Consider the following 20622-nt stretch of genomic DNA (forward strand, 5'->3'; position numbering starts at 1 on the left):
CATGGTAAAAACAAAAAGGCATATTAAATGTTTAATATTTCTCTTGTTATAAAAATTGACCACGTAGCTCATGGTATTGTCCAACGTACACTCTTGCTTGCCAAGTCTTTTACCCTTAGCCATGGTGGTTCAAGACTTGTACCTATTTGCCTAGTGATGGTGGTGCCCCTGTGCGCAATTCTTTTCTGACAATGCTTCCACCCCTTGACGTGCTCCTGCAAGGAATTTCTCCACAATTATATCATATTCCTCAATATAATAGCAATTACCACAAGAAGTTATTAATCATAAACTATCACAACGACTTACAGCCATTTCACTTCCCATGAGTTCATGATGAGTAACAAACTTTCCAAGATAACATTAAAATATCATCATAACGGTTAACCAACATGCCAACTTCATATGAGATTATAATGATTAAACATCTTACCATTTCACATGATCGTAACTAATTTTACCTGTCAACTGACTTCACATGAAACTTCAACGGCTATATAAACATTTCAAATGGAGCCAAAATTGGGATGTGACATACCCTCCCCCTTGTGGTTCATCGTCCTCGATGAATTTTTGAAATTTTAACAAACATTATAAAGGAGCATTTAAAATTGGGATGTAACACACAATTCAGCTATTGCATCACTCGTTAGGTCATCAGGGATCTCCACCATGAGAGCATCAACCATTCATGAGGTTTGTAGGATATTTAACTCCTCTATATCCCTTCGATTTCATCTACCACGTAGCAGCTTATGGACATTTTTAAGAAGAATATTTCTTTGAAAGGAAAGAATCAATATTGTATGGAGAGGAAAACAGGATATGAATCAGTAGACCTAGCCCACGAAATTTGAGTTTTGCCTTTTTCCAGTGTCTTTGTCAATGGATGGAGGATTTTGTAAGGGCCCCTCACCTAACTTCCCAATCTTCAAAACTGTCAAAGCCCTTAGAAACAACTCAAGTTTAATGTAACATACGAATTTTCATAACCAAAATTTCATCTCAAATTAATCTAATTTCACAAGTAATTGTTTTCATTTCACATGACAATGATTTCTACCAAATTATAACTGAAAGAAACTCTTGAAAATCCATCTTACATATTCATTTGAATTCACGAGAAAGAAAAAGAGATATTTATGTATTGCTAACAATTTAACTATCTTTAATTGTTCAACTAAAAATAAAGTAACGACTAATTATCAATTGAAACGCTTATTCAACATAAAAGTTAAAGTTTTCTCTATCTTGAAATGAAATTATCTATCTATTTTACAGAGGTAAAAAGTGAAAAGAACATGCAGTAATAACAAAGAATCTCTTTAACTTGTTGTCCAGGCCTCGGCTTTGGTGAGAGGAGAAAGCATTGACATAGGCTTAACCTCCCAACCACGGACCATTACTTATTCCCACACATTCTAAATTAATAGAATGACCCTCCCTACCTCGGGATTAGGCTTGGGATGTTCATAAGCCCAACAATCTGAGTAATTAGGTCGGTTGAAGTCCCAATAGTTATTCTCCAAAATAATTGAAGTGTCTGGACAATCAACAAAGATCACATGTTCGACACATCTGCCTAATTTCTACCCTAGCCAAGGATTTCAAGTTGGGTCTACAAATCCGATCTCCACCACTCGACTTGACAACATATTACATAATTGGAACATGCATGAGCTATTTCAGTTTTGTTTATTATTATTCCTTTGTATTGATTCCATTCTTTTATATGCAGACTCTCTACACCTGCTCACCTTCTTAGGCTACCATGCCGGTGATCCCTAGGTGCACACGAGTTATATCCACCATATTTGATTCACCCCTCTCCACCTATATTGGCATTATTGCCGGTGAATTCCTTGGTGTTGGATTTCCATGATATTATTTCATTTCCATGTGATATAAATGAAAGGACTAAATTCTGAGCTGAGATACGTATTCATACATGAATGATTCACTAACATGAATGTATAACATCATTGATATAATTGACAGTTTCCATGTTCTAAAATCTAATTGCAGTTCCCTAGGTTCAGTTTGTAATAGACATCAGTATTATGAAATTTATGCACAAAGGGTTATACGACTGGTGCAATATACAAGACAACATCTGAACTTGGCCTGAACTTGATTCACAATCGACTTGGAACTAAGAGAGATTATAAAGAAAATAAAGAACATAGATTGGCAGCCTTACATGACACTTTTGTTTTGATTCGGATTTGCTGTGGTTGGAAATATTGGTCTCAGCTCCTTGTTCTGTATCCCACGGTTATGGAAATTGAAGGTAATGCAGATAAAAAACAGAATGCAAAGGATTCTCAGTTGGGTTTTACTCTACGTAAAGGTAGAGAACAGAGAGCTCGATCGCAATGAAGGAAGAAAAAGACAAAGACGAGTTGAGACACGATCATGAGACTCTATACAAGAATTTGTTTGGCTCTTCAGCTGCCATTGGTTACAAGAGACCTTTCGAATGCAAAACGATTCGGATTTTTTAAAAGGAAGAAAATAGAGGGAAAGAATAAGTTGAAAAGTTTGGTTTTATTATTTTATTATTATTGTTCTTTTTAAAATACGTTCATGTGTACGTATTGGTAAAGTGGCATCATTAGATTATAGCTTATAATTTATTGGTGTCACCTTATATTTATGTACATATGTTCGTATTTAAGTATGAATAATAATAATTAAATAATGAATTTATTAATAATTCCTTCAAAGATATGAATTATAGTTTTAATTTTTAATTGATTATTATATTGTTCTTTTAATAGCTCATGCGGTTCCATAATGCAACATGTTAAAAAACCTAGTATCCTTGCTAGAGTGGTCTTAGGTCAAACCTGACAATTCCGATGACTGGACTATTCGACCATCCCCTTCTGATGATCCCATTTAGCAATGCTTCCCCTCTCTTCAGTCTTCTTCTTGCAATCATTCAAAACAACATTTTCGCCAAGATATCAATTCAAGATTTATTAATTGTTAATTCAAAACCATTGTTGATCATCTAATGACCGTAGAGATTTCATCAACGTCAGAATAACTAACTCATTTCACATGTTCATGAAAATATCTCATTATCAGTTAATACAACATATATATTTCAACTAACTCATTTTACATGATCAGGAAGAAATAAATTGATACAACGGCTATAATTAATATGATCAGGAAGAAATAAATTGATACAACGACTATAATTAACTAACTCACTTCACATGATTAGGAAGAAATAAATTGATACAACGGCTATAATTAACTAACTCACTTCACATGATCAGGAAGAAATAAATTGATACAACGGCTATAATTAACTAACTCACTTCACATGATCAGGAAGAAATAAATTGATACAACGGCTTTAATTAACTAACTCACTTCACATGATCAGAAAGAAATAAATTGATACAACGGCTATAATTAACTAACTCACTTCACATGATCAGGAAGAAATAAATTGATACAACGACTATAATTAACTAATTCACTTCACATGATCAGGAAGAAATAAATTGATACAATGACTTTAATTAACTAACTCACTTCACATGATCAGAAAGAAATAAATTGATACAATGGCTATAATTAACTAACTCACTTCACATGATTAGGAAGAAATAAATTGGTACAACGGCTATAATTAACTAACTCACTTCACATGATTAGGAAGAAATAAGTTCATACAACGGCTATAATTAACTAACTCACTTCACATGATAATGATTCGTTAAATCAACGGCTAAGTTCAATTTAAAATTTAGGGAAAAAATTTGGGATGTAACATTTAAACCCTCAAAACCCTCTTATTTTGATCTAGAACATTGATGTTACAAATTACACATTTTAAACCAAAAATTCAATGTTATTTGCAATATATTTTTCAAGTTGACCAATGGGTAGGAATTTGTTCTTTTGTTGTTTTTTCAAGGCAAAAAAGGCGTTGGTAATAGCTTATTTTATCTAGTTATTACTTTCACTTTTTATGATAAGCTTGCCGTTTGGTCACATATAAATTATGCATGCAATTCTAGTTCTCTTTTGGGCATTGCTGCTTATGCTTGAAGTTACACTATAGCATTGTGTAAAAATAATTTTAAAAACTGACAATATGATGAAATAATTGGTGAGAAACATGGGGACAGTTAGCTGGGAATAGAAACTGACGTCTTCTATCAGTGAAAGATTTTTTGATGCGATTGAAAAATTTGTTCTTTGTTAATGAGCGTTGGTTCACATCTTGATTTATTAATTTCTTATTTCAATTTTGTTTCCTTGTCTTGTTGGCTACTCATGACTAATTTTGTGCTAAGGGGCATCATTTGTCATATATTTATTGCTTATATCAACTTTGCTTCCTTGTCTCTTTGGCTACTCATGACTAATTCTATCTAGGGTGCATTGTTTGTCATACCAATTCAGTCTAAATCTTTTATGAACCATTGAATCACTACAATTTTCTATGTTTGTGTCATCATGGTATACGCTATCTAAACTAAGAGGAAAGTTTTCACCTAAGTTACTGATGCTAGTTCGGATGTTGATGCGGGTGCGGAATTCTAATGTGCGGATGCACATTTTTTTTTGTTTTGATTTTGGGTGCATTTGGATGTCTATATATATATATGTTGCCATGATTTCAGTCCTCTATATTTTTCAAGCTTCTAAGATAGGATTGAGTCAATGTGATGTCATGTCTGTGTCTAGATTGCCTTTAAGGGACTTCTCTTCTCATCTATTCCTTTGTGTACACCTAGGTGGGCATTCAAAAGCAATCTAATGCATTCGTTTATATTAGGTGATTAGGGAAGGGAGGGTAAGTTTATGCATTTCCTAGATGAGAAGAAAGTTGTTCAGAAACACTAACTCTATGATTAAGTACTTCATTGAGTGCTTGATACATCTGAAGGGAGAGATCACAGGAACATCATAGAAATCAGAGAAGACGAATTGAATGCAAAAGTAGATAAAATCTCAGAAATGGTGAAATAACCCAGTCAAAGGTGGTATGACTCTCTTTGCAATCCAATTGATGACTTATATTTAATCCCCGTGTCTACGTTGCAAAGTTGACAAGTCAAATGGCTCAGAGATTAAGTTTGGATCGTCAGATGAAGACCAGATCGATGGATGATACTTTAAGATGGAATTATAATGCCCCTTAGTGATGAATCTTCCCAGTCTTCAGATCTTAACAGATCATCGATTGTCGCTTTCTCGCTTTTCGAAGATGCATGAAGGATAATCAATGCGGGAATACAAGCATTCGACATGTGGAGAAGATGGACCCACATTGCAAAGCATAACAAAGAGTTAAGGTCCTCTAATCTCAACCATTAGATCATAAAGATCAACGCTCGCTGCACGTTTGCAACTGATTTAAGGTAACCCAGAGTTGACATGACAAAGCTGCGAAAAATCAATGTTCGCAAGGTCGTAGGCGGTTAACGTTATCTCTTAGTCAAGGTCACAAAGATGCGAAGCATGTTAATTGCATCATCGCAGGGTTAAAGACGAGTTAGGGTTTCTAAGTTGCAAAAGTGTGGAATACTACCCATAGTTAAATCAAACAGGTTCTCGCACCATCGCAAGTGATATAACAGTTAAATCCCTTCAAGTCGCGAGGATGCAATGATGGGCCCAACATTTAAGTTTTAAGCTTTCACATAATCGCATGCTTAGGGTTAATCATAAGCTAAGGGTGCAAAACTGCGAAAGGTAATCTGAAAAATTAAGTTTAAAAAGAGCGCAACATCGCACGCAATTAGCCAAATGTTCAATTTCATCTTGCGAAGATGCAAGAAGCATCGACAGTTAATTCAAACAGTCATCGCAACATCGTAGGTCTAAAATGACAGTTACTTTTAAAGTTGCGAGGTTGTGAAAACAAAGTCAGGGGCAACCTAGAAGTAGTTGTCGCATTGTTGCAGCATTAAGTGCCAGGTTAGTCTGAGAAGTTGTGAAGGAGCGACAAAGCATAAAAGAAGTCATCACATCAACACATTTATATAGTCAGTTAAAGGTTTCCAAGTTGCGAAGCTGCGAAAGCTACTCATCGCATCATTGCATTGAATGAAGATATCGAATGAATGATAGTTGCGAAGCCGTGAAAAGTCATTGATCGCATGATCGCTTGTTAGAAGATGTTCAAGACATTTTAAGTTGCGAGCTTGCAAATGAAGTAGCTATAGCATCATTGTATCGGAAAAAGACATCGTATGAATGACAATTGCAAAGATGCAACATGAATAGAAGATATACATTCAACCGTCTGATTTCAAAAGATTGACGATGCTCGCTTACCTATTTTTTAGAGATCTATGAAGGATAACTGACATGGGAATACGAGAATCTGACATGTATACACATAGGGACCCACGTTGTAGAGCAGAACAAAGAATTAAGATCTTCAAGTCTTAGCTGTTAGATCTTAAGAGATCAACGTGTATCATAGATTTGCAAGTGATTAAAGATAACCTAGAGTTAACTTGGCGAAGTTGCGAAAGCCTTTGTTCGCAAAGTCGCGTGTGATTAGAGGTAATCCTGAGTTAACACAGTGAAGCTACGAAATCCTTTGATCACATCGTCGCATCAAATAAAGATATCTAAGGAATGACAAGGTAAAGATGAGATGGTTTGTTATGTTTTAATCATGATTGTTGAATATTAGATCGATGGTGGAGATTTAAACCTGTGGTGACCGTTGGAATATGAATTATATGAATTTGGCGCCAATGTGACTGCTACAGATCAGAGAAGAATATGAACCATTTTGAGGAATTCTAATCATTTTTGCTGTATGTTTTTGATGTATTGAACTGTAATCGATGTCGATTGGATTTCTAAGCATTTCAAGTGCTCTATTGATGTAATTGATGAATCTGTAACTAGCCAAGAACCCTAAGAGGGGGCCTATATATGTAATTTTTTAAGTTAATAGAAAGGATTGGTAACTTTGTCCAACTTTTCCCCTTGCATTTCCAGATGTTGAGTGAGAATCAAAGAGTTAGATGGAATGAAGGATTTCTATGATGTTTGCAGTTAGGTAATGTGACGTTTTGATTCCATTTAGGACTAGCATGCCTAGGTCTTTCGTTGTTTCCTTTGGCCGAGTTGACCATGCATTTCAGAGTAATCTCTACAGGATTGTAGAACAAATGTATTTGAAGCTGATGATATCTTACTAGACTCCATTTTAGTGGAGGGTTATCAGTCATGGTGGATTCCGTTTCATCTTTCATGTGCATCTCTGCTCTTTCCCTAGATTGCATTTCAGTAAGACTAATCGACATTTAGATTAGAGTAGGAGTAGTATTAGAAGGGCTTTACGGTAATTTATGATATCGATTCCACTGGGTGTTATAGGTTGCCCAAATCTATTTTTGCCTGGGTTGTTTTTAGCTATGAGCATCCTGGTTTATCCTCTTCGACTCTTAGGTTAAGAGCATACCCCCATCCCAATGATCTATTAAAAACACAATTCATTGCATATTTTGCATACAAGGGAGCTGTACCTTATAATTTAGATGGCAGTGATATAACACATACACTAATGCATTTGTTGGTAACATCCTTTTGTTTCCTCACATTGTGGGCATCTAGAGTCAAGGTAAAGGCAAGTTAGCAAGAGGGACAAACTGTTAACCAACAATACACACACACACAATAATTTATATATGCAAAGAAATGCAAGAAATATACAAAATTAAACCATTCCATAGCATGATACTTCACCATTGATAGTTAAAACTTCACAAACACAAAGTGACAAATATACAAATTGAAATAACTAATTAGTAAATTACTCAAGTTCAAGATTTCGATGCATTTCTGAATTGGAAAATCAAAACTTAGTTCATGATTCAATGTTGATCAATTAAGAGTCAAGACTCAACATTCACTTATCAAATTTAGTCATTTAGAATCATAAGGATTCTCAAAAAAAGCCACATTCTCATCATCTCCTTTTGCTGCAAGACTTACAAGTTCATTTGAGCTAAACATGGTTCCACTTGTGCTAGATGCGCGTGCCATGATGCTATCAACATCATCATCTGTGATCATAGGAAGATCCTGCAATGTTGCATCCAAGTTTTCACATTCAGGGGCTACATCCCAAAGCTTGGTTGACCCTTCCTTGTACCCTTCCTCCTTACGTCACAAAAGACACAAGTTGGTATGTATATAAACCAAGTCCTCAACTTTCTTTAAACCAAACTGAATGCACTTCACTAAATGGATATAGGAGTATGTACTCGAATTCCGTTCAGCAGTAGAAGAACTTGTAACCTAGATAGTGTTCATAAAATAAAACTTACAAAGGAAACACAAATTAAAGAATGTTAAACACTAAACTGTAGAATACAATTGTTAAACGAAAATTAAAAAAATTACCCGTGAGAGGATCTTGATTGCAAGGGGTTGTAGATGCTTGAATGGTTGACTATACATGTACCACCATGTCATTTTGGTCCTCTATTGCATATGGAGTAAGTTTTGATCCTGAGGCAAATAAGCCAAATTCTAGCCACACGTTTTTGTGCATTTCATCATTTGGAAAGAGTCTTGCAAATGGATTTCAACACCCAGTAGTAGCTTCTTCATTAGCATATGGTACAATTCTATCCGTCATAACAAGTATTTCTTGGCCATAATACCTTGGAGATAAGGCATATGCAAGGAGGTGTAATGGGGTAGTCATCTTCTCCCAACAATGATGAATGATTGCTTCTACCTTATTACATAAGGCTTCACATTCTGTGGGGTCATTATAATGTGCTTGTATGCAAAGCTTTACCTTTTCTACCATGGTGTCCATGGCATTGTACACATCCCCCTAGCATGGTAAATTTGTATTAGCAAAGTGTAGCATAGTCATGATAGGCTCAGTGAAATCGAATACAAATTGCACATGAGCCCACCAATTGTCATCCAAGACCAAAGCCTTGACCTTTTGGTCTCTCTTTGAATTTGAAGCCTTCCATATACCCCATTGGCTAGAAATAACCATTTGACTAAATGCCCCTTGCACCTTGAGGAGTCGTCTCATAACAAAAATATGAGATCGAATCGGGTCTCAGAAACGAAGTATACAATATGACAATAAATATTAAGCAAGGTTATATACAATAACAATTTGATAATTGAACATGAATATAAAACTTATTAAAATTAAATAAATAAATGAAACTAAGTAAGTACAATTTTAAATTTACTTTCAACAACTCCAACTTGGAGAATGAGTTGAACATGGATTGTGACATGTGGTGGTTTGTCTCAAACATTTGTATCTTCTCTCCCTCTTGGTGTATTTGCTTCACCCAATCTATTTGGGTGTCAATTTGTTGCATGACCAAGTTGAGAGTGTACAGTGCATGGTGTCCAAAAAATGTGGTTGTACCGAGTCTCAATCAAAGCACCTGAACCCCGACAATTTTTGGCATTATTTGTGGCCACTTGGACCACATTCTCACTACCCACCATCTCTATTGCCTCATTGAGAGTTCTACAAATGAATTGTATATCCTTAACTTCTTCACAATCTACTGCCCTAAAAAACATTGCCCCTTTGGGGGACATTGCAATCACATTAATCAATGGCTGGTTTCTTGTATCTTTCCATCCATCAAACACAATTGTTATATTGAAAGTTTTCCAAGTTTTTCAAGAACTTCTAATTGGTTGAAGAGCTTTGTTTATAGAAATCTTTAATTTGTTGCAAAAGAGTGGCACTCACCTTTTTAAACCTAGGACTAGTGTAATTAGCCGACGCTTTAAGGATGGTTGCAACTATTTCCTTCCAATATGGCAATCTTACCAAGTTGAAAGGAAGACCATTGGCATAAAGGCAACATGCAATTGCTTCTTCAACAAGCTCTCTTGCCTTCATTTTAAATGCTTGATCCAATGGACCTCTTTCGTGGGTAAAAAATTCTACTTCTTCCTCTTCCTCTCCTTGTATAGGTACTTGCAAGAATGGATGTTAGAAGATACAACATGATCATTGGGCTATTTCACTTTGCTCTTTTTGGATGAAGGTTGATAAAAACTTGTTTTTGATTTGTGAACTAAATGATCAACAACTTGTTCTTTTATAAATCTTGCTAATTGTGCATCGCTTATCCTTTTTCCATCTTTTCTTCCTTTGCACATTGCTATTCCTTTACCTGTAGGGCCCATTAAATGAGCTTTGACTTGATAATATGAGTTGTTGAATGGTTTACTGTGATATACATTGCATTTCCAAATGTATGTCCTGCCTCTTGAAACTTGTGATAATCTTGTGGTATGTCTCCATAATGGAGATGCATCATCAATATTGAAGTTATTACTTTGTTCGTCTTGCCCTACTGCTGAACTTTGACTACCAGTTGTGGCCATTCTTGCACAATACAAACTATGAATCTAATAAGAAAATTAAAAAAATTAAATCAGAAATAATTAAATCAACTATGAACATCAAACATACAAGTGCAAAAATATGATTCAAAAATATTAAAAAAGATAGCTAAACTTGTTCCTTCATTTCATAAAAAAATGTGGAAAAAAAATTTGTACAAATTCTTCCAAAACATGAAAAATTCATCATCTCAAAAAAGATAAGTAAAAGATCTCATGAATGAGATCAAAGATTCTTAGAAGTCCTTTGTAGAAGCTATTTGACACGCTACCAATGATCGTCTTCAAATATGACCTTGCTTTCAAAATGCCAAAATGGAGACCAATTGAGAAGAGAGCCCAACTGCAAACAAAATGAGAAGAATGAACAATGAATGACCTTTTTTAGAGCCATTTTAGGGTTTAGGAGCAAAGAGGAACAAAAAATAAAAAAAATAAAAAATTAGACACATGCAAATTAAGTCACTTAAGTGACTATGGGTGTTAAAAAAGGTCATATTGGTACGGGTTCTTTCTAGGTGTGCTTAGGTGCTCTTTGGATGCCTTTTGGGTGCGCGTGGAGGCATCATGGGCGCACCCACAGTGGCTGGACAAGCTTCTTAGGCTAACTGGTGCAACACCCAAAAGCACCAACACCCGCACCTGTCAATTTCCCAGACGCACAAGTATCTTAGGGCTCGTTTGGTTGCTAGAATATGATTTAGGAATTGGAATCTAAAATCCTTGATTTGGGATTCTGGAACTTGAAATCCATTTAGGGTTTTTGGAATTTATTAGGGACTGTTTGGTTCAAACCCAAAAATATTTGATATTTGGAATTTGTTATTCCAAGCCTGTTTGGTTCAAAATATGAATATAAAGTTCAAAAAATGAATATAAAAGTGATAGTGAGAAAGACGATTCGTATCTCCAATTTGTTCAAGGTCCTGTTCATGGTGCTTCCAACTCCACACATGCTGAAAATGTCGATGTTCATTGCAAAATAAAAATTCAAGAAAAGGTTAAAAGAAAGACGAAAGAAATTAGATATGTGTGATACTAGTTATTTAAATTAATCCAAACATATGAGTAGGTGCAACAATAGCCGAAATTTTTCCCCTAATTAAAAAAAATTTGTATTTCTACAAATTTCTACAATAATCTTTCGAATTATTCAAGCGACACCTGCTAATTTTTACAAAATGATGTTCAAAGGGTGCTCGAAGTAGATGCAAAGGGTATTATTTATTGAAATGCCTCACTCTCTTGGTTACAACTCGATTAAAATTCCAAAAATATGTGCAAAAATAGGTGCTCCCAAATGGGCATTGAGATGTCAAACCCAATTCAATTTCACTTTAGTTGAAATCCTCATTTTGAAAAAATGAGATTTAAAATGGGAATTAAAAGAGGAATTCTAAATAACAAGTATTTTGAGGGGAGACAAAATTCTTGTTTTGGGGGTCAAATGGGGATACCGGATCCACATATCCCCAAATTCCAATTCCTATTTTGCAGACCCAAAAAGTGGATTAGGAATTTTTGAGGATTCTGTATTCCAATTCTCGCTCAAAGCCGTGATCCAAACGAACCCTAAGGTTTTCACGTAAAGCTGGTTTGCATCATTTTGAAGTCTATGAGAAGGTGGCATGTTAGCTCTGGTTGCTTGAATATTTTTAAGTCATCAAAACCTGAATTTGTGTATTCTCCACAACTTCGATAAATATTTTACATGTAAACTCCAAAGCTCCTATTTCTCTAGGGGTTTCCATGTTCACAATTTCTTTGTATATGAATTTCTTGGTGCGGCTGACTATGAGAATGGATTCTAACAAATTTAATGCTTATATTTATTTGTAGGGCCATTTATGATCGTGGTGCAGGAGCACCTAGGCTAACCTCTACTAGTTAGTCAATTTTGGCTTGTACTTGACTCTAGCCAAGTTAAGAAGTTAGTGTAATTTGGTTGAGGACCTTAGAAGGTCTTGTTTTATGTTGGCTAGGTGAATTAGTCACTAAGACTAAGGTCACACAAATAGCCTTTGTTAGTTGTCATTTAATTTCTTAATGTTAGGAGTTAGGGAGATTGAGTCATTAATATGTCTTAGGCCTAAGAATGGTTAATGGTTATTTTATAAATATGATGATCATGAATGATCTTGGATCCTCAGAATATGTGAGGATAAGAAGCCTATAATATAGGATTAAGGCATCTATCAAAGTTGCCAAGTGTTGTAAGAATGTTGTCATAACATCATTTTGCACTTATTGCAAATATTCCATGCAACATGGATAGCCTTGGATTCCTTTGATTGTGGGAGGTTATTTTCGACCAAATGGGACCTAGAATGGTGGAGAAGACACCTAATGGAGTTATGGCTCGAATCTCCAAGCATTGGTTATATATTTGTAAAAAAGTTTTGAGTTAAAAAAGTGCTGGAAAACTCTGTTTTTGAAGTGATATTTCGGTTTTTGAAGGAACAGTCATACTTGAAGCAAAAAACGTGTTGATACAGTGGTTGAGGCGTGTTCTATAGTCATTTTGAAGACTTTTTCATTTTATGTGTTAAGGGTTTAGAGTAGATTTATCATAGTTTTCAAGTTGTTTTAGTTCAGGCCTTTCTTTTGGTCACACTGTGACAGATTTTGTAAAAATGGCTCCCACATGAGTTTCAACCATGGAAACACTGAATAAGTGGTTGAATATTCAAGTGGGGCCTCTGTACATATTGTATCTAAACTTAGGAATCATCATGAGCAAGGGAGCTAGCTTTATGATCAGGCCCTAGGTGAGTTTGACATACCCGGTTAGAGGCTTGACAGGGGGAAATCAAATCATTTCATGTGGGGAATGGGAAGTACAGCACGTCCCTAGGAATTTTTATGGTAGGTTTTCATGTTATTCATCCATCCTAAGCATTGGGAAGTCGTACCAGTCCATTAGGATAGGTCTTGAGCATTTTTCATCAATCCTAGACAAACTGTCCTGGAAACTAGGCCTTTTAGCCCTGTTTCTCCTTGATATTAGGAAGGAGGCGTACGGTCACTTTGAGACCCAGAACCCTTAATGAAAGTTTTAAAACTTCCAAAAGGGTATCCAAATCAAGTTTTATTTTTCTGAGTTGTTTGGGAAAAGTTTACTAAAAAGGGGAAAAACGGACTGGTAAAGGCTACTAGAAATAGGCTTATTTTTAAGATCTCTTTTGATGAAATCTTGAATCTGATAAACCCATGAGCCAAGAACCTTCCCAAATCAGTCAAATGGGATGGAATATGAATGAATTCAATGTGAAGAAGGTTCCCACAACGAAGTTTGAAATTTGTGAGGTTTTAGTGGATTTGGCACTTAGATCCATCTAAGTGAAAGTGAGAAAGAGAACCAAAATTAAGGTGTGGATCATCCAAGGTGGAGTTTTCGAGGTGTGACTCTTGTAGTAAAGAGTGAATAGGATTTAGTTAATGATCTAATCCTATTAGGAGATCCTATAGAAGCATAGGATACTAGGAGATAAGAGAAATCTCTTGGTGGGAGTGGAAAACTAAGCCTAGGAGTTTTATCTTACACCAGATCGCATGAAGGGGATGCTATTATTTGGAAGGTATGGGTGAGGTATTCCAGCCTTATGGTCTTGTTCTGAAAAATAATTCTGCTATTCAGAAGTTCTTGGAAGAGGTAGCATCATCTTCAAATGCGAAGTCTTGTGCGATACTCTTATCTGCAAAAAAACATATCTGTTTTGACGAAATTCCATATATAGTTCTCAAAGACATGGTCTCAAATGGAACCATCTCAAAGACCAAAATTTTCTAATCTGCTTGTTGGCGTCGCTTTTGTTCTTCCAAGGCCAAAGCCTAGGGAGAAGGTTAAAACTCAAAACTCAAAACTATATATAATTTAATTATTGTTACATGCATTTATAGTTTGGCTCTTCCAATGCTATTTCATGTTTATGATCCATGTATGCAGTATAGCTGCTGACAAGTTTCATAAATATATAATTTTACAGAGTAAAGAGCTGACAGAGCGCCTTAAAAGGCTCCAAGAAATGACAGATAGGAAGGCATATGATGCCCTAGCTAAAGATATTACACTAAAGGAAGACACAGAATATTTCTCTTCATACAAGGATCAACTTGGGTTTGGTAAATGTCCTCTTGAGGAGTTTTCTTTGCTTTTGGTAGATGCTTTGGCTATTGCATTTAAAAAAATGAATATAAATCTGAATCATGTAATCTGCACAAATTTAGAGCTTCTTAATTCCTTTTTCTAACTATTTTGCTCTTAGATATCGAGTGTGTGTACCCTGCACATGAGTTTGGGTGCTAGTGTGTATGAATTCGGATCCTGGTGTGGGTGCATTTGGATGCGCTCTGGGATAGCTTTTTCTCTGTGGGTACATCTGGTTTTTTGATCCGGATGCATCCACAGGCAGAAAAAATGCTACCTGTGAGCATCCAGATGCACCTGGATGCCCAACACAATTTTTTTGATGACAACTTTTAAATGTGACTTTTCTGATTTCCATTGGAATCATGAACATAGACATATATGAAATGGCCTATTTGAATATTTGTGAACTATCAATTGACATTTAATATTTATCTTAGGCATTTGGCATTGATCAATATTCAATAATGAAGTATTGTAATATCAAATGATTAAATTCTGTATATTTCTTGCATTATGTACCCAAACACACCCAAAACCCCCTAAAAAAATCTCATGTACCCATATACCGGGTTCTCATACCCGCATCCACATCCGAATTCAAATTGGTAACTTAAGATTTTGCTTCCTTAAAACTTTTAATTTTTGCATATATTTCATTCTATCTGTAAGAGTTTATAACTTTATTCTAATGGATGAACAGAGGTTCTGTTGTCGCTCATGGTTGAAAAAGACTGCAAGATACAGCTTTATATAGCAATGCTTATTCCATAACTGCAGTTCAATTCCAAGGTGGCAAGAGTGACCTATATTCCTTTGCATACTTGGATTATGTTTCCTATCGTATACACCATATACATTATACAAGTTATAATCTATACACCAACCTTTGTGTTTCAACATATTATGCTGGTAAAAAGGTGAGTTAAATAGGTCACATCCCTTTTGTAATGCCCCTTTTAAAAACATTTCTAATTATTGCCCTAAAGCAACAATCCTTTCTCATGGCTTTTCTAAAATTATGAATTTTATTATAATATTCAGATTCATAATTTATGACATAATTCTGAAAGTAAACAGCATCTTGATTATCTGCTATAATTCTCCTTCAAACTATGACAAATCCTCATGCATGTCTACTCTGAAAGTACTTTCAGATTTACCTGAATCAGGGGTTGTCATCCCTAACTCAGGAATGGACAATAAAGGGTTTTGTAAGTTACGAATAGAATTTAAGGGGTTTCATCCATAGAACTCTTAATTTACCTTGGAGGGTTTACTGTAATTCAACAGGAAAGAGTCATAATATTTATTCCAAAACTGATTGATTACCAGTCCGCTGATTACTGATTTTGGATTTGTATATCTGAACCGTTCTTTACTATCGTATTTCACTAAATTAAGTTCTTCCTTTATAGCCGTCAAAGAATATGAATAGTCATGGCTCTTACTAGGGTGATCATATTTCATAAATGAGATGTTTTTCCCTAAACAAATCCTCGCCTCTTTCTAAATTAAACTCAGACTCAGAATTCTTATTCCATTTCTTGATCGTTTGACCTATTACACAAGTAACGGGTAAAATATTTGAATGAACTAATTAACTAACAAATGTACATTTATAGTTTACAAGGAAATCGTAAGAATTATAAACATTCTAATATGCGCAAGATTTACAGTATTGACCATTAAATAAAAATAGGAAATATCTATGGAGATTTTTTGAAATACCCTCCCTTAATGGTCAATTTGTCTACTGCACCAAGGAGCCCCCTGAACTTAACAAAATTATCTAGAAGTAGAAAATGTGATGAGAATATTTGTAGTATGGTCCGTTGTGGGAACATACTACAAATCCATAGATCCAACTTCAACAAGCTTACGGATGAATTGATAGTGAAGGTCAATATGCTTCGTTTTCTCATGGAAGACTGAATTTTTGGCAAGCTTGGGTTCCCCTTGGTTGTCGCAAAAGAAGGGGAAGGGCTTGCTTGAGACATATGTATGTTTGAAAGCATCCTTCGAAGACAAACTACCTCACAATCTGCTTTGACTGTTGCCCGATATTCATCTTCCATCGAGGAAAGAGAGACAATCTGTTGCTTCTTAGTAGTCTAAGTGATAGCACCTGTGCTCAAACTGAAAACATACCTGGAAGTGGACTCTCTGTAATCAAAAGATCCTTCCTAATCTGAATTTTATGTAACTAACGAGTATGGGATATTTGGCTCATGCATAGAGAATTCCAAAGTCTAAAGTGCCCTTGACATAGTCCAGGATGCACTTCCCTGTAGCTCGATGATCTGAAGTAGGAGCTATCATAATGTGGGATATGTAACCTATAGAAAAGTTAAGATCAAGTCTAGTGGCATTGAGATAGATTAAATTGATCACTAGTTTCCTAAATGCGAATTCATTCTCTATTGGAGAACCAGATTTGGCTAACAACTGTAGGCCAAACTCCATAGGTGTAGGTGTAGATGCAGTTTTGCAGATCTGCATTATGGATTTGTTTAGTAGAGCTTGTGCATGCTTAGACATAGAGATGAAGATGTCATGAGACTCCTGACAAACCTAAACATCTAGGAAATACTGGAGACGACCAAGGTTGGTCATGTGAAAAGACTAGCATAAATTCTATTTGATACCTTGAATTGAAGATGCCAAAATGTCAGTGATCATCAAATCGTTAACATATTTAACTAGAAGGATGATGCCATCTCTAGTCGTCTTGAGTTATGGATTCGAGTCAGAAGGACTCCATTTTGCTAAGGGGTGTAGGGTGTTAATTGGTGCTTTATGCCATGCTGTTCACAAAAATGAAAGAAGGCGGAAGAATAAAATTCTCCCCTATTGTCAATTCTAAGGGTAACAATATGTTGACTAGATTCATTTTGTATAGATGCTTCGAACTTTTGAAACAAAACCAACACCTCTGATTTTTTATGAAGGAAATGCACCCATATGTTATGACTGAAATCATCAACAAAAAGTAAGAAATAATGAGGCCCAGTAATAGGAGTATCTATAGTTCCACAAATATCAGCATGGACCAATTGTAGTACCTTAAAGCTCTCTAGGATTCACCATCTGAAAATAAAGTTTGATTTTTCTTCCTAGCTTAACATGCTATGCAAACTCTGAGGTTTTGGGTCTGGATCTCAAGATATTCTTGAACAAAGGGAGAAATATAGTGCATATTTCTCTAATGTCAAAGTGTACTAACAGAGGGGGACTTAGCTTCCATGGCTAGGTCTTGAGAATCAGTGGAGTTAACAAGTTTGAATAGACCATAATCCTCAAGACTTCTGGTAACAATAGATTGAGTCACCCGATCAATGATATCGCACTGATATGAACAAAAGGTCATGTCTAGCCTAGGAGAATGTCTTAGAATTTGACTTACTGAGAGAATGTCAAGTTCCATTCCCAAAACACAATACACATTCAGGAAACATATTTTCCTCCCATTAGATTGAATCTATATATTACCCTTTTGGACAACGGTGTACTCTTCCCCTTCAAAAATAAGAGAATCCATGAATGGCTGGAAGTTTGTGCACCAATCCCAACAATGAGTGAAGTGGCATGAGGCACCTAAATTGATATACCAGGCAAAAGATTTCACATGGTTTATGGGTCTTCTACCGATGAAGATATAATAGACAAACTCGCTTTGCTCAGTTGATGTAGGAGGATCCTTGGGCTGTTGGCAATCTTGCATTATACAAAAATAGTTTGTTTATTTTATGTTTTTCAGTTCTAGTCTAAGTGTTTGAGGTGGCGATCATTAGATCACATTGGTTTCTTAATGAGGACCTATTATGGATCATCTTCCCAAGGTTGTATGTCTTTATGTTTTGTATGCTTGGAGATCCAATTCATTATTCTTGGGTGGTGTATTCTTCATTGGCTCATTAGGTGATGCGTGGTATTTTGCTTATGCGAAGCTCATTGCTGATTGCAAGGTTTTGTGGCTTTACATGTGAATTTTTGGATCATGTGCGGACCTATATATAAAGTCGCTGGTGTTCTTATGCTTTATTATGTATTTAGTCATTTAATCTTGGGGGGCAATCCTATATTGTGTAACACATTTTCTATATTAGGAAATTGTGATCTTAAAGCTGACCTGTGTGTCTTGTGGAGGGAGCAGTGAGGAAGAAGTAGCTAGGAAGAAAAAGAAGGCTAGATTGAGGCCTGTGATTGAAGTTAGTTTGTAATCCGGATTCTTGGTATTGGCTGTAGCTGGGAAGGCCTTACAGCCCAACATGTTTGACGTTCCTTTGCTATAAATTGGATCTTTTGTTGCAACGAACCCAACTGGCTCACACTATTGTAATGCTGGATAATATTGTTTTTGTTTTGAAATGTCTTGCAATCTTGTAATTTTTTTTCAGCATATACAATTTCTGTTATTTTTTAAATATCCCAAATACTGGAATGCAACAATTGAATTACTTCCACTAGGAATGCCGAATACTGAATTTCAACTTCCAACTATCTTATTACAGCATTATTGTTTCAACAATATTGGAAATTACAATTAAATATAAAGAACCTGGTAATCTTTGTAATAAGGTTCAATATGCAGCAATAAGACATGTAACACTACTCCTTAGCTGGAAATCCCCCACGCCTTACAAGAATGCATTCAATAATCACTCTGTAGACATCTCTCAGCTTTGAAGATGATGCTCTGCTGAAGTATTCAGTCCTCTAGAGGAAACAACTAGTCCATGGGTCTACAACTTACAAAAAACTCAGAAGTTTGGTATTCCTCCCGTTTGAGTCCCACGATTCCTCTAACCTTTTGATAACATCCTTCCCAAGTATAACTGCCGAGTCTCTTGAATTCCTCTAATATATTTTTATTCCCTCTTACATTCAACGTTAATATTCGCCTTTACATTTTAGATATAAAATTTGATAACTTGTAAGAGAAATACGAGATATTCAATTAAATGCTTAAGAGGATGATTAGCATTTAATCAAGTCTTGTAACATGTAGGTTATAGGTTAGGCAGGACATTACAATCCTCCTGTCTCAAAATTGCTTGCCCTTAAGCAATTTCAGATCAAGGATGCATCAAGATTTGCTCATTTTCCCAAGTGGCATCTTCCATGGATAAGTCCTTCCATTTCACTAAGTCTCTTTAATCACATGTTTCCTAATAGTACGTTCCCTTGTCTCAATAATGGCTTTAGAATTAAGATCAACTTCCCTTCCTTATCCAAAGGTTGTGATATTGTGGATGGAGTAACAATATGTCCCAAACCTTTCTTTATCCGGGTGACATGAAAAACATTGTGTACATTGCTACTTGCTGGTAATAACAGCTCATACGCTACATCTCCAACTCTCTTGACAATCTGATAAGGACCATAAAATCGTGGTATTAGCTTATCTAAACCACTTCTTTTAAGAGATGATTGCCTATAGGGCTGCAATCTCAAGTACACCTAGTCATCAACCTCAAAATCCCTCTCTACTTTGTGCTGATCTGCATACCGTTTTTGCTGATTCTGAGTTTATTGGATGTTCTTCTTCAAGGATGAGAGCACATATATTTAGAACACCTTTTACCCAGGGACTGGACAAAGGATGGCTACTGGACTTGGACTTTGATTTGTAGAGAAAATTTGACTTTGATTCTCAAAGTAACACAAATTTGGCATATAAATTCTGTTATTTCTTATATTTTTAAGGTTCTATTATGTATAAGCACATGCTTCATCCATGATTTCATATGAATATTTGTAATTTCTCTATATATTTTAATTTTCCCTATTGTTATATAGCCGTCCCTTTTGCGGTCCCCTTTTCCGTCCCTAAAATTTGTAAAATCTTGTCCAGGAAGCTTGTCCCCACCATCCCCTGCCATACCCATTCCGGAAACTTGGGGTAACACTCGTTTAGAGTTGAATATTCTCTGATGGATGCTATTTTTGAATTTGATGTTGTGACTAAGGCTCACACCCTACCAGATGGCTAATATCAGATTCAACATTTCGATTTGCAACTGTTGGGATAATATCTGGAATAAGAGAATTGATCTCTGTGGCAGCAG

The 20622-nt window shown here is 35.6% G+C and overlaps 1 long non-coding RNA gene and 1 pseudogene across 5 annotated transcripts in view; both read left to right on the top strand.

Moving 5' to 3' along the window:
- Positions 1-20622, top strand: part of LOC149568317 (uncharacterized) — a 111805-nt gene that overhangs the window by 32515 nt on the left and 58668 nt on the right. The gene's annotated exons all lie outside the window — the stretch shown is intronic.
- LOC149568318 (uncharacterized) lies at positions 13985-14732 on the top strand (annotated as a pseudogene). The gene is made up of 2 exons (XR_016361670.1): positions 13985-14246; positions 14391-14732. The product of XR_016361670.1 is annotated as an uncharacterized LOC149568318 (transcript).

The sequence above is a fragment of the Cupressus sempervirens genome, chromosome 3 (genome assembly GCF_028749045.1).
Source record: "Cupressus sempervirens isolate cs-2001-9-10 chromosome 3, ASM2874904v1, whole genome shotgun sequence".
NCBI classification, from domain to species: Eukaryota; Viridiplantae; Streptophyta; class Pinopsida; order Cupressales; family Cupressaceae; genus Cupressus; species Cupressus sempervirens.